This window comes from Salmo trutta, unplaced genomic scaffold (assembly GCF_901001165.1).
Source record: "Salmo trutta unplaced genomic scaffold, fSalTru1.1, whole genome shotgun sequence".
Lineage (NCBI taxonomy): Eukaryota > Metazoa > Chordata > Actinopteri > Salmoniformes > Salmonidae > Salmo > Salmo trutta.
The window spans coordinates 1,711,893-1,724,111 of NW_021823104.1; positions in this window are offsets into that span (position 1 = coordinate 1,711,893).

A 12,219-nucleotide genomic window follows, 5' to 3' on the forward strand; every position below is an offset into this window, starting at 1 on the left:
GTAGGGAGTAGGGATAGGGAGTAGGGTTTAGGGAGTAGTGGATAGGGAGTAGGGTTTAGGGAGTAGGGGATAGGGGTTAGGGAGTAGGGGTTAGGGAGTAGGGATAGGGAGTAGGGGTTAGGGAGTAGGAGATAGGGTTTAGGGAGTAGAGGTTAGGGAGTAGGGATTAGCGATAGGGGTTAGCCATCAGAACCTCCATCGGCAGCTAGCCATCAGAACCTCCATCAGCAGCTAGCCATCAGAACCTCCATCGCACTAGCCATCAGAACCTCCATCGGCAGCTAGCCATCAGAACCTCCATTGGCAGCTAGCCATCAGAACCTCCATCAGCAGCTAGCCATCAGAAGATAACCAGCTAATTAGCTACTAGCTATTTAATCATTATCAGCCACTGCTAGCGGCCTTTACCTTCCTCACAGACACCAGCCACTTTTAGCCTGGATAATACATTCCAGCCTGCCAGTATCAGACTGTTTTCTCCACTACAACGCCGGATTCCTGCCGTAAACCCTGGACCATTACTCCTGATCATCACAGCTAGCTAGCTGCCACCGAGTGGCCCGGCCCCGAAGCTAGCCCTGAGCTAGCCCCCAGTGATCACTCGGCTACACAGCTGATCCCTCCCGGACTCTACCGCAACACGGCTAGAATCCACTACTCCACCGGATCCTTGCCATAAGCTCTGGACCTTTGCATCGGATCATCGCTGCTAGCTAGCTGCTACCGAGTGGCTATAGCGGCTAATTCCCCTGTCCTGAAGCTAGCACCAGTTAGCCGTGAGCCAGGCGCATCTCCAGGCTAGCAAACACAATTACTACAACTACAATACCTCTTTCGCCAACTGGCCTGGTCCCTTTGTCGACATGGTGCCCCACCGTAAAACCACGACTGGTCTGCCGACGTAACTACATCCTCTGTGCCATCAGAACCTCCATTTGCCGGACTTCTGAGCAGGAAACGCTTTTACTAGCCCCGGCCTGCTAACTTTAAACGCTGTGTCTCCCGCTTGCTAGCATAGTAATAATGACTACCCCGGCGTCCCTGTTTCATCTATTGCTGTTCACTGACCCTATGTTCACTTGGGCTACATAGCTGATGCCTGCTGGACTGTTCATTAATCACGTACTTACCATTTGTTTATTTTTATTTTGTTTATCTGTCGGCCCTAGCCACGAACTCAGGCCTGTGTGTAGTTAACCGCCCTAGCTCTAGCCGATTCATCGCCATTTTAACCCTGTTGTTGTTGTTGTCTTAGCTGATTAGCTGTTTGTTGTCTTAGCTAGCTCTCCCAATCAACACCTGTGATTGCTTTATGCCTCGCTTATGTCTCTCTCAAATGTCAATATGCTATGTATACTGTTGTTTAGGGACAGTTATCATTGTTTAGTTTACTGCGGAGCCCCTAGTCCCGCTCAACATGCCTCAGATACCTCCTTTGTCCCACCTCCCACACATGCGGTGACCTCACCCAGCATAACTAGCGCGTCCAGAGATGCAACCTCTCTTATCATCACTCAATGCCTGGGTTTACCTCCACTGTACCCGCACCCCACCATACCCCTGTCTGTACATTATGCCCTGAATCTATTCTACCACGCCCAGAAATCTGCTCCTTTTATTCTCTGTCCCCAACGCACTAGACGACCAGTTTTGATAGCCTTTAGCCGTAGCCTTATCCTACTCCTCCTCTGGTGATGTAGAGGTTAACCCAGGCCCTGCAGCCCCCAGCACCACTCCCATTCCACAGGTTCTTATAGCCTTTAGCCGTACCCTTATCCTACTCCTCCTCTGTTCCTCGGGTGATGTGGAGGTTAACCCCGGCCCTGCGTGTCCCCACCACCCTGATTTGTTGATGAAAAAGCCTTGGTTTCATGCATGTTAACATCAGAAGACTACTCCCTTAGTTTGTTTTACTCACTGCTTTTGCACACTCCGCCAACCCTGATGTCCTTGCCGTGTCCGAATCCTGGTTTAGGAAGGCCACCAAAAATTCTGAGATTTCCATTCCCAACTACAACATTTTCCATCAAGATAGAACTGCCAAACGGGGAGGAGTTGCAATCTACTGCAGAGATAGCCTGCAAAGTTCTGTCATACTTTCCAGGTCTATGCCCAGACAGTTCTAGCTTCTAATTTTAAAAATTAATCTCTCCAGAAATAAGTCTCTCACTGTTGATGCCTGTAATAGACCCCCATCAGCTCCCAGCTGTGCCCTGGACACCATATGTGAATTGATTGCCCCCCATCTATCTTCAGAGTTCGTTCTGTTAGGTGACCTAAACTGGGATATGCTTAACTCCCCGGCAATCCTACAATCTAAACTAGATGCCCTCAATCTCACACAAATTATCAACGAACCCACTAGGTACAACCCTAAATCCGTAAACATGGGCACCCTCATAGATATTATCCTGACCAACTTGCCCTCCAAATACACCTCTGCTGTTTTCAATCAGGATCTCAGCGATCACTGCCTCCTTGCCTGCACCCGTAATGGGTCCGCGATCAAACGACCACCCCTCATCACTGTCAAACGCTCCCTAAAACACTTCAGCGAGCAGGCCTTTCTAATCGACCTAGCCCGGGTATCCTGGAAGGATATTGACCTCATCCCGTCAGTCGAGGATGCCTGGTCGTTCTTTAAAAGTAATTTCCTCACCATCTTAATTAAATAAGCATGCCCCTTTCAAAAAATATAGAACTAAGAGCAGATATAGCCCTTGGTTCACTCCAGACCTGACTGCCCTCGACCAGCACAAAAACATCCTGCAATAGCATCAAATAGTTCCCGCGATATGCAACTTTTCAGGGAAGTCAGTAACCAATACAGTCAGGAACCATACAACACTCCTTCCGTGGCCTCCAACTGCTCTTAAACGCAAAGTAAAACTAAATGCATGCTCTTCAACCATTCGCTGCCTGCACCTGCCCGCCCGCCCGACTAGCATCACTACTCTGGACGGTTCTGACTTAGAATATGTGGACAACTACAAATACCTAGGTGTCTGGCTAGACTGTAAACTCTCCTTCCAGACTCATATTAAACATCTCCAATCCAAAATAAAATCTAGAATCGGTTTCCTGTTTCGCAACAAAGTGTCACGGCTTCTTCCGAAGTCGACTCCTCGTTCGGGCGGCCGTTCGGCGACCGACGTCACCGGCTTTCTAGCCATCGCCGCTCCATTTTTTCATATTTCCATTTGTTTTGTCTTGTTTCCATTACACACCTGGTTTTTATTCCCTAATCACACTGCATGTTTTTAGTCCTCTGTTCCCCTCTATTGTCACGACTCCCACCGAGGGTGGCGCCCCCTCCTGCTCGGGTGGTGCTCGGCGGTCATCATCACCGGCCTACTAGCTGCCACTGATTCCTTTTTGTTTTCCCCCCTTTCTGTTATTGTTTGCACCTGTCCTTAGTTGGGTTGATTAGAGGGGCTATATGAGCTAGCTGGCCCGCCTGCTCTTTGTGCGGGATTGTTTCTCTGTTGGTTGCTTTGTTACGTGCTGTATGTATTTAGCGCTAGTGCGTTGGTTTACGCTCACTGTGTTTTGTCCCCTGTGTTTGGGGCACTTTGATTTTTGTGTGCGCTGAGTTCGCTATTTGGGGTGGCAGGTGTTTTTTGCTGTGTCGCTCATTAAAAGCCATCACCCGTATCGCTGCTTCCTGCGTCTGATTCCTCCTCCACTACCCCTAAGCATTACATCCAAGTCTTTGTGTGAAATTGTTGTATGTTATGTGGGTATTTATCATGCGCCTGATTTTTGTTCACGTTCCGTGTTTTGGGCACGTTTATTGTATTCTGTGCTGTCGTTTTGGAATGGAATAAAAGTGCACCTGTTACTACACGCTACTCTCCTGCACCTGACTTCGCCTCCCTTACGCACCCGTAACACAAAGCCTCCTTTACTCACGCCGCCAAACATACCCTCGTAAAAACTGACCATCCTACCGATCCTCGACTTCGGCGATGTCATTTACACTCTACTCAGAAAACTGGATGCAGTCTATCACAGTGCTATCTGTTTTGTCACCAAAGCCCCTTATACCACCCACCACTGCAACCTGTATGCTCTAGTCGGCTGGCCCTCGCTATCTATTCATCGCCAGACCCACTGGCTCCAGGTCATCTATAAGTCTATGCTAGGTAAAGCTCCGCCTTATCTCAGCTCACTGGTCACCATAACAACACCCACCCGTAGCACGCGCATCTCACTGGTCACCCCCAAAGCCATCACCTCCTTTGGCCGCCTTTCCTTCCAGTTCTCTGCTGCCAATGACTGGAACGAATTGCAAAAATCGCTGAAGCTGGAGACTTATATTTCCCTCACTAACTTTACACATCAGCTATCTGAGCAGCTAACCGATCGCTGCAGCTGTACATAGCCCATCTGTAAATAGCCCATCCAAACTACCTACCTCATCCCCATATTGTTTTTATTTACTTTTCTGCTCTTTTGCACACCAGTATTTCTACTTGCAAATCATCATCTGCACATCTATCACTCCAGTGTTAATTTGCTAAATTGTAATTACTTCGCTACTACGGCCTATTTATTACCATACCTCCTCATGCCATTTGCACACACTGTATTTAGACTTTCTTCTTTTTCTACTGTGTTATTGACTGTACGCTTGTTTACTCCATGTGTAACTCTGTGTTGTTGTATGTGTCGAATTGTTATGCTTTATCTTGGCCCAGTCACAGTTGTAAATGAGAACTTGTTCTCAACTTGCCGACCTGGTTAAATTAAGGTGAAATAAATACATAAAAAAAGGTGTTAGGGGTTAGGGAGTAGGGGTTAGGGAGTAGGGGTTAGGGTTAGGGAGTAGGGGTTAGGGATGGGGTTTAGGGTTAAGGAGTAGGGGTTAGGGTTTAGAAGTAGGGGTTAGGGAGTAGGGTTAGGGAGTAGGGGTTAGGGTTAGGGAGTAGGGGTTAGGGATGGGGTTTAGGGTTAAGGAGTAGGGGTTAGGGTTTAGAAGTAGGGTTTAGGGAGTAGGGTTTAGGGAGTAGGGGTTTAGGGAGTAGGGGTTAGGGAGTAGGGGTTAGGGACGGGGTTTAGGGGATGGGGTTAGGGTTAAGGAGTAGGCTTTAGGGAGTAGGGTTAGGGAGTAGGGGTTAGGGGAGTAGGGGTTAGGGAGTAGGGGTTAGGGATGGGGTTTAGGGGATGGGGTTAGGGTTAAGGAGTAGGCTTTAGGGAGTAGGGTTAGGGAGTAGGGGTTAGGGGAGTAGGGGTTAGGGAGTAGGGAGTAGGGGTTAGGGAGTAGGGGTTAGGGAGTAGGGGTTTAGGGAGTAGGGGTTTAGGGAGTAGGGGTTAGGGAGTAGGGGTTAGGACGGGGTTTAGGGGATGGGGTTAGGGTTAGGGTTAGGGTTAAGGAGTAGGCTTTAGGGAAGGTAGGGTTAGGGAGAGTAGGGGTTAGGGAGTAGGGTTAGGGGAGTAGGGAGTAGGGGTTAGGGAGTAGGGGTTAGGGATGGGGTTTAGGGGATGGGGTTAGGGTTTAGGGTTAGGGAGTAGGGGTTAGGGAGTAGGGGGTTAGGGGAGTAGGGGTTTAGGGAGTAAGGGGTTAGGGGATGGGGGTTAGGGTTTAGGGAGTGGGTTAGGGAGTAGGGGTAGGGAGTAGGGGTTAGGGACGGGGTTTAGGGGATGGGGTTAGGGTTAGGGTTAAGGAGTAGGGGTTAGGGTTTAGAAGTAGGGGTTAGGGGTACGGTTCAGGGGATAGGGGTTAGGGTTTAGGGTTAGGGTGTAGGGTTTAGGAGCAGTGTTCAGGGTTAGCAGTAAGGTTTAGGGGTTAGGGTGTAGGGGTAGGGTGTAGGGGTTAGGGGTGTAGGGGTAGTGCGTAGGGTTAGTGTAGCGGTTAGGGGTTAGGGGTTAGGGTGTAGGGGTAGTGTGTAGTGTGTAGGGTTAGGGGTTAGGGTGTAGGGGTAGTGTGTAGGGGTTAGTGTAGGGTTAGGGGTTAGGGTGTAGGGGTAGTGCGTAGGGTTTAGTGTAGGGTTAGGGGTTAGGGGTTAGGGTGTAGGGGTAGTGTGTAGGGTTAGTGTAGGGTTAGGGGTTAGGGGTTAGGGGTGTAGGGGTTAGGGGGTTGGGTGTAGGGGTAGTGGGTAGTGTGTAGGGTTAGGGGTTAGGGGTTAGGGTGTAGGGGTAGTGTGTAGGGGTTAGTGTAGGGTTAGGGGTTAGGGTGTAGGGGTAGTGTGTAGGGGTTAGTGTAGGGTTAGGGGTTAGGGGTTAGGGTGTAGGGGTAGTGTGTAGGGGTTAGTGTAGGGTTTAGGGGTTAGGGGTTAGGGTGTAGGGGTAGTGTGTAGGGGTTAGTGTAGGGTTAGGGGTTAGGGGTTAGGGTGTAGGGGTAGTGTGTAGGGGTTAGTGTAGGGTTAGGGGTTAGGGGTTAGGGTGTAGGGGTAGTGTGTAGGGGTTATGGTAGGGTTAGGGGTTAGGGTTAGGGTGTAGGGGTAGTGTGTAGGGGTTAGTGTAGGTACAGTACCTTTCTGAGGCAATACATCTGCTCCCTCTGAGCTCCTCCTTTGGTCAGCGTGTTGATGGTCATCTTCTCTCTCTCCGTCTCTCTCTCTCTCTCCGTCTCTCTCTCTCTCCGTCTCTCTCTCTTTCTCTCTTTAGCTCTCTCTCCGTCTCTCTCCCTCTCTCTCTATCTCTCTATATCTCTCTCTCTGTCTCTCTCTCGTCTCTCTTCCTCGCTCTCTATCTCTCTCTTTATATCTCTCTTTCTCTCTTTAGCTCTCTCCGTCTCTCTCTCTCTCTTTCAGTAGAAGTGCTGTCTAGATGTCTCTGTCTGTTTTTAGCAATCTGAGGTAGCAGGCAGCAGCGGGACAATAAAGTGCAGAAATGAACCAAGCTGCACAGGAGCACTAAGTATCCATCCCCTCCCTTCCCCTCTCTCTCCATCTCCTCCCCCTTTTATCTCTCTCTCTCCATCCCCTCCCTTCCCCTCTCTCTCCATCTCCTCCCCCTTTTATCTCTCTCTCTCCACCACCCCTCCCCCTTCTCTCTCTCTCTCCATCCCCTCCCCCTCTCTCACCTCCAACCCCCTCCCCCCTTCTCCTCTCTCTCTCTCCATCCCCCTCCCCCTTCTCTCTCTCTCTCCTCCATCCCCCTCCCCCTTCTCTCTCTCTCTCTCCATCTCCTCCCCCTTTTATCCCTCTTTCTCCATCCCCTCCCTCCCCCTCTCTCTCCATCGCCTCCCCCCTTTTATCCCTCTCTCTCCATCCCCTCCCCCTTCTCTCTCCCTCCCTCTCTTTCTCCATCCACCTTTTATCTCTCGCCCTCCTCTCTCTCTCCTCCCTCCCTCCTCTCCACCCCCCCTCCCCCTTCTCTCTCTTCTCCCATCCCCTCCCCCTTCCTCTCTCTCTCCCCTCCCCCTCCCCCTTCTCTCTCTCTCTCTCCATCCCCTCCCCCTTCTCTCTCTCTCTCTCCATCCCCTCCCCCTTCTCTCTCTCTCTCCTCTCCATCCCCTCCCCCCCTTCTCTCTCCCTCTCTCCATCCCCTCCCCCTTTCTCTCTCTCGCTCTCTCTCTCCCCCCCCCTTCTCTCTCTCTTCTCCTCTCCTCTCTCTCTCTCTCCATCCCCCTCCCCCTCTCTCTCTCTCTCTCTCCATCCCCTCCCCCTTCTCTCTCTCTCTCTCTCTCTCTCATCCCCCTCCCCTTTCTCTCTCTCTCTCCTCTCTCTCCCCTTCCCCTCTCCCCTTCCCCTCTCTCTCCTCTCTCTCTCCATCCCCTCCCCCTTCTCTCTCTCTCTCTCTCTCTCTCTCCATCCCCTCCCCCTTCTCTCTCTCTCTCTCTCTCTCTCTCCATCCCCTCCCCCTTCTCTCTCTCTCTCATCCCCTCCCTCCCTCTTTCTCCATCCAGCTTTTATCTCTCTCTCTCTCTCTCCCTCTCCCCTCTCTCTCCGTCTCTTTGCTTTTCTCCCTCTCTTCCCTCTTTCTTCCTCTTTTCTCCCCATCCTCTCTCTCTCCTCTCTCTCTCTCTCTCTCTCTCTCTCTCTCTCTCTCTCCCCCATCCCCTCCCCCTTCTCCCTCCCTCCCTCCCTCCCTCCCTCTCTTTCTCCATCCAGATTTATCTCTCTCTCTCCCCCCCCCTCCCCCCTTCTCTCTCTCTCTCTCTCTCCACCCCCTCCCCCTTCTCTCTCAGACTGGTGATGCTGCCCTTCTGCGGATTAATGAGGATTATATTATATTGCATATTTATTCATTAATTTATGTTCACCATGGAAACATTTATGATATGGGAATGTTAAAAGACATCATCATAAGTAGTATTACTTTATTAATATCTGAATATATTTAGTATATACATTTATGTTAGTAATACTTTATTAATATATACTGCTCCAAAAAATAAAGGGAACACTAAAATAACACATCCTAGATCTGAATGAATGAAATAATCTTATTAAATACTTTTTTCTTTACATAGTTGAATGTGCTGACAACAAAATCACACAAAAATAATCAATGGAAATCCAAATTAATATATGAATATATTTAGTAGGTATATTTATGTTAGTAATGCTTTATTAATATATTTAGTAGGTATATTTATGTTAGTAATACTTTATTAATATATTTAGTAGGTATATTTATGTTAGTAAGACTTTATTAATATATTAAGTATTTTCTAAGGTTCATCAGCCAGGCAACAGTGTTAGGGTAACCTAGGCAGCAGCCTTACCAAACCACAGAGTAGTTGCAAACAAGAAAGTAGTCCCAGGGCACCAGGAGAGAGAAAGTAATCCCTGAGCAGCCGCCTCGCCCCCAGGTCTCCTTCCACTGATACTTCTAACCCTGTTCCTAGGAAACTAGTTCCACTGCTGTCAGGCCTAAGAAACTGGTTTCATACACATCAGGTGCATCTTATTAAAGGGATCCCAAGTGGCACAGCGGTCTAAGGCACTGCATCTCAGTGCAAGAGGTGTCACTACAGTCCCTGGTTCAAATCCAGGCTGTATCACAGCGGTCTACGGCACTGCATCTCAGTGCAAGAGGTGTCACTACAGTCCCTGGTTCAAGTCCAGGCTGTATCACAGCGGTCTAAGGCACTGCATCTCAGTGCAAGAGGCGTCACTACAGTCCCTGGTTCAAATCCAGGCTGTATCACAGCGGTCTAAGGCACTGCATCTCAGTGCAAGAGGTGTCACTACAGTCCCTGGTTCAAATCCAGGCTGTATCACAGCGGTCTACGGCACTGCATCTCAGTGCAAGAGGTGTCACTACAGTCCCTGGTTCAAATCCAGGCTGTATCACAGCGGTCTAAGGCACTGCATCTCAGTGCAAGAGGCGTCACTACAGTCCCTGGTTCAAATCCAGGCTGTATCACATCCGGCCGTGATTGGGAGTCCCATAGGGCGGTGCACAATTGGCCCAGCGTCGCTGGGGTAGGGCGTCATTGTAAATAAGAATTAGTTCTTAACTGACTTGCCTAGTTAATAAATAAAGGTTAAGTTAAAATATATATAAAACCTTTTTAAAGACATGCTTGGGAACAACTACTTGTAACGGTCGTCGTACGTAATGGACCAAGGCGCAGCGGGTTGAGCGCTCATCTTAACTTTATTAGGACAACGTAACAAACAAAAACAAGAAAAGGATCGAACGAACAGTGTTGCAGGCTAAACACACAGCAGTACAACAACAACTTCCCACAAAGGGACAGGTGAAAACAGGGCTACTTAAGTATGACTCTCAATCAGCAACAAAGATGTACAAAGAAATACACAACATAGAAAACCATAGAAATACAAAACCTAGAACATTACCCAAAAACCCCGGAACACATAAATCAAACACCCCTCTTACATAAATACATATCCCATTAACCTGTTAGGGTATAGGGGGCAGTATTTTCACGGCTGGATAAAAAAATGTACCCGATTTAATCTGGTTACTAATCCTACCCAGTAACTACAATATGCATATACTTATTATATATGGATAGAAAACACCCTAAAGTTTCAAAAACTGTTTCAATGGTGTCTGTGAGTATAACAGAACTCATTTGGCAGGCAAAACCCTGAGACAGATTCTGACAGGAAGTGGATACCTGATGTGTTGAATTGACTTTAAGCCTATACCATTGAAAAACAAAGGGAAGGAGGAATATTTTGGCACTTCCTATTGCTTCCACAAGATGTCCCCAGCCTTTACAAAGTGTTTTGAGTCTTCTACAGTGAGATCTGACTGAAGAAAAGCGTTGGAACGGCGATGGCCCATTAGACACCTGGCGCACGAGTTGATGGTGGGTACTCTCATTCCGAAACGTTTTAAAAGAGAACCCAATGGTCCGCCTTGAATTTTATTCATGTTCTGGTTAAAAAAGGCCCTAATGATTTATGCGATACAACGTTTGACATGTTTGAACGAACGAAAATATATTTTTTCCGTTCTTGAAGTGAAGTGAAGTCCGGCTGGCTTAGATCATGTGCTACAACACGGAGGTTTTTGGACATAAATTATGAGCTTTTTTGAACAAAACTACATTCGTTATGGACCTGGGACTCTTTGGAAGTGACATCTGATGAAGAGAATCAAAGGTAATGGATTATTTACATAGTATTTTAGATTTTAGATCTCTCCAACATGGCGGTTAGTCTGTATTTTTCTGGCGCAGTGCTCAGATTATTGCAAAGTGTGATTTCCCAGTAAGGTTAATTTTAAATCTGGCAAGTCCATTGCGTTCAAGAGATGTAAATCTATAATTCTTTGAATGACAATATAATATTTTACCAATGTTTTCTAATATTAATTAATTATTTTGTTGTCATGACTTGACTGCCGGTATTGGAGGGAAACGATTTCCTGAACATCAACGCCATAGTAAAACGCTGTTTTTAGATATAAATATGAACTTGATAGAACTAAAAATGCATGCATTGTCTAACATAATGTCCTAGGAGTGTCATCTGATGGAGATTGTAAAAGGTTAGTGCATAATTTTAGCTGATTTTATGGTTTTGGTGACGCCTGTCTTTGAATCGACAATACACTACACACAGCTATTGTCAATGTACTCTCCTAACATAACCTAACTTTATGCTTTCCCCGTAAAACCTTTTTGAAATCGGTAAACGTGGTTAGATTAAGAAGATGTTTATCTTTCAAAGGCTGTAAGTTAGTTGTATGTTTGAGAAATTTGAATTTTGACATTTATTTGGTTTCAAATTTGCCGCTCTTGAAATGCACCTGCTGTTGATAGGGTGCGCCACGGGTGGCACACTAACGTCCCACATAGCCCCAAGAAGTTAAACCTCGAACCACATAAAACAAATACCCCCTGCCACGTCCTGACCAAACTACAATAACCAAACTACAATAACCAAACTACAATAACCAAACTACAATAACCAAACTACAATAACCAAACTACAATACCCAAACTACAATACCCAAACTACAATAACCAAACTACAATACCCAAACTACAATAACCAAACTACAATAACCAACTACAATACCCAAACTACAATAACCAAACTACAATAACCAAACTACAATACCCAAACTACAATAACCAAACTACAATAACCAAACTACAATACCCAAACTACAATAACCAAACTACAATAACCAAACTACAATAACCAAACTACAATACCCAAACTACAATACCCAATACCCCCTTATACTGGTCAGGACGTGACAGTACTATGTATTGTCTAATCCTCTTCGTCTGGATGTTTCAATGTGGAGTTCATACATGCTAAGTCTATTAGCATAATTACTGTCTTACCTCAGTTAGCTATCAATATAGTTAGCTATTTGTATGTGGAGTTCATACATGCTAAGTCTATTAGCATAATTACTGTCTTACCTCAGTTAGCTATCAATATAGTTAGCTATTTGTATGTGGAGTTCATACATAGATAATCTATTAGCATAATTACTGTCTTACCACAGTTAGCTATCAATATAGTTAGCTATATGTATGTGGAGTTCATACATAGATAATCTATTAGCATAATTACTGTCTTACCACAGTTAGCTATCAATATAGTTAGCTATATGTATGTGGAGTTCATACATGCTAAGTCTATTAGCAGAATTACTGTTTTACCTCAGTTAGCTATCAATATAGTTAGCTATTTGTATGTGGAGTGCTGATTCTATTAGCAGAATACCTGTCTTACCTCAGTTAGCTATCAATATACACTGCTCAATATACGTCCTGACCACGCTACAATAACCATAACCCCCTGCCACGTCCTGACCACACTACAATAA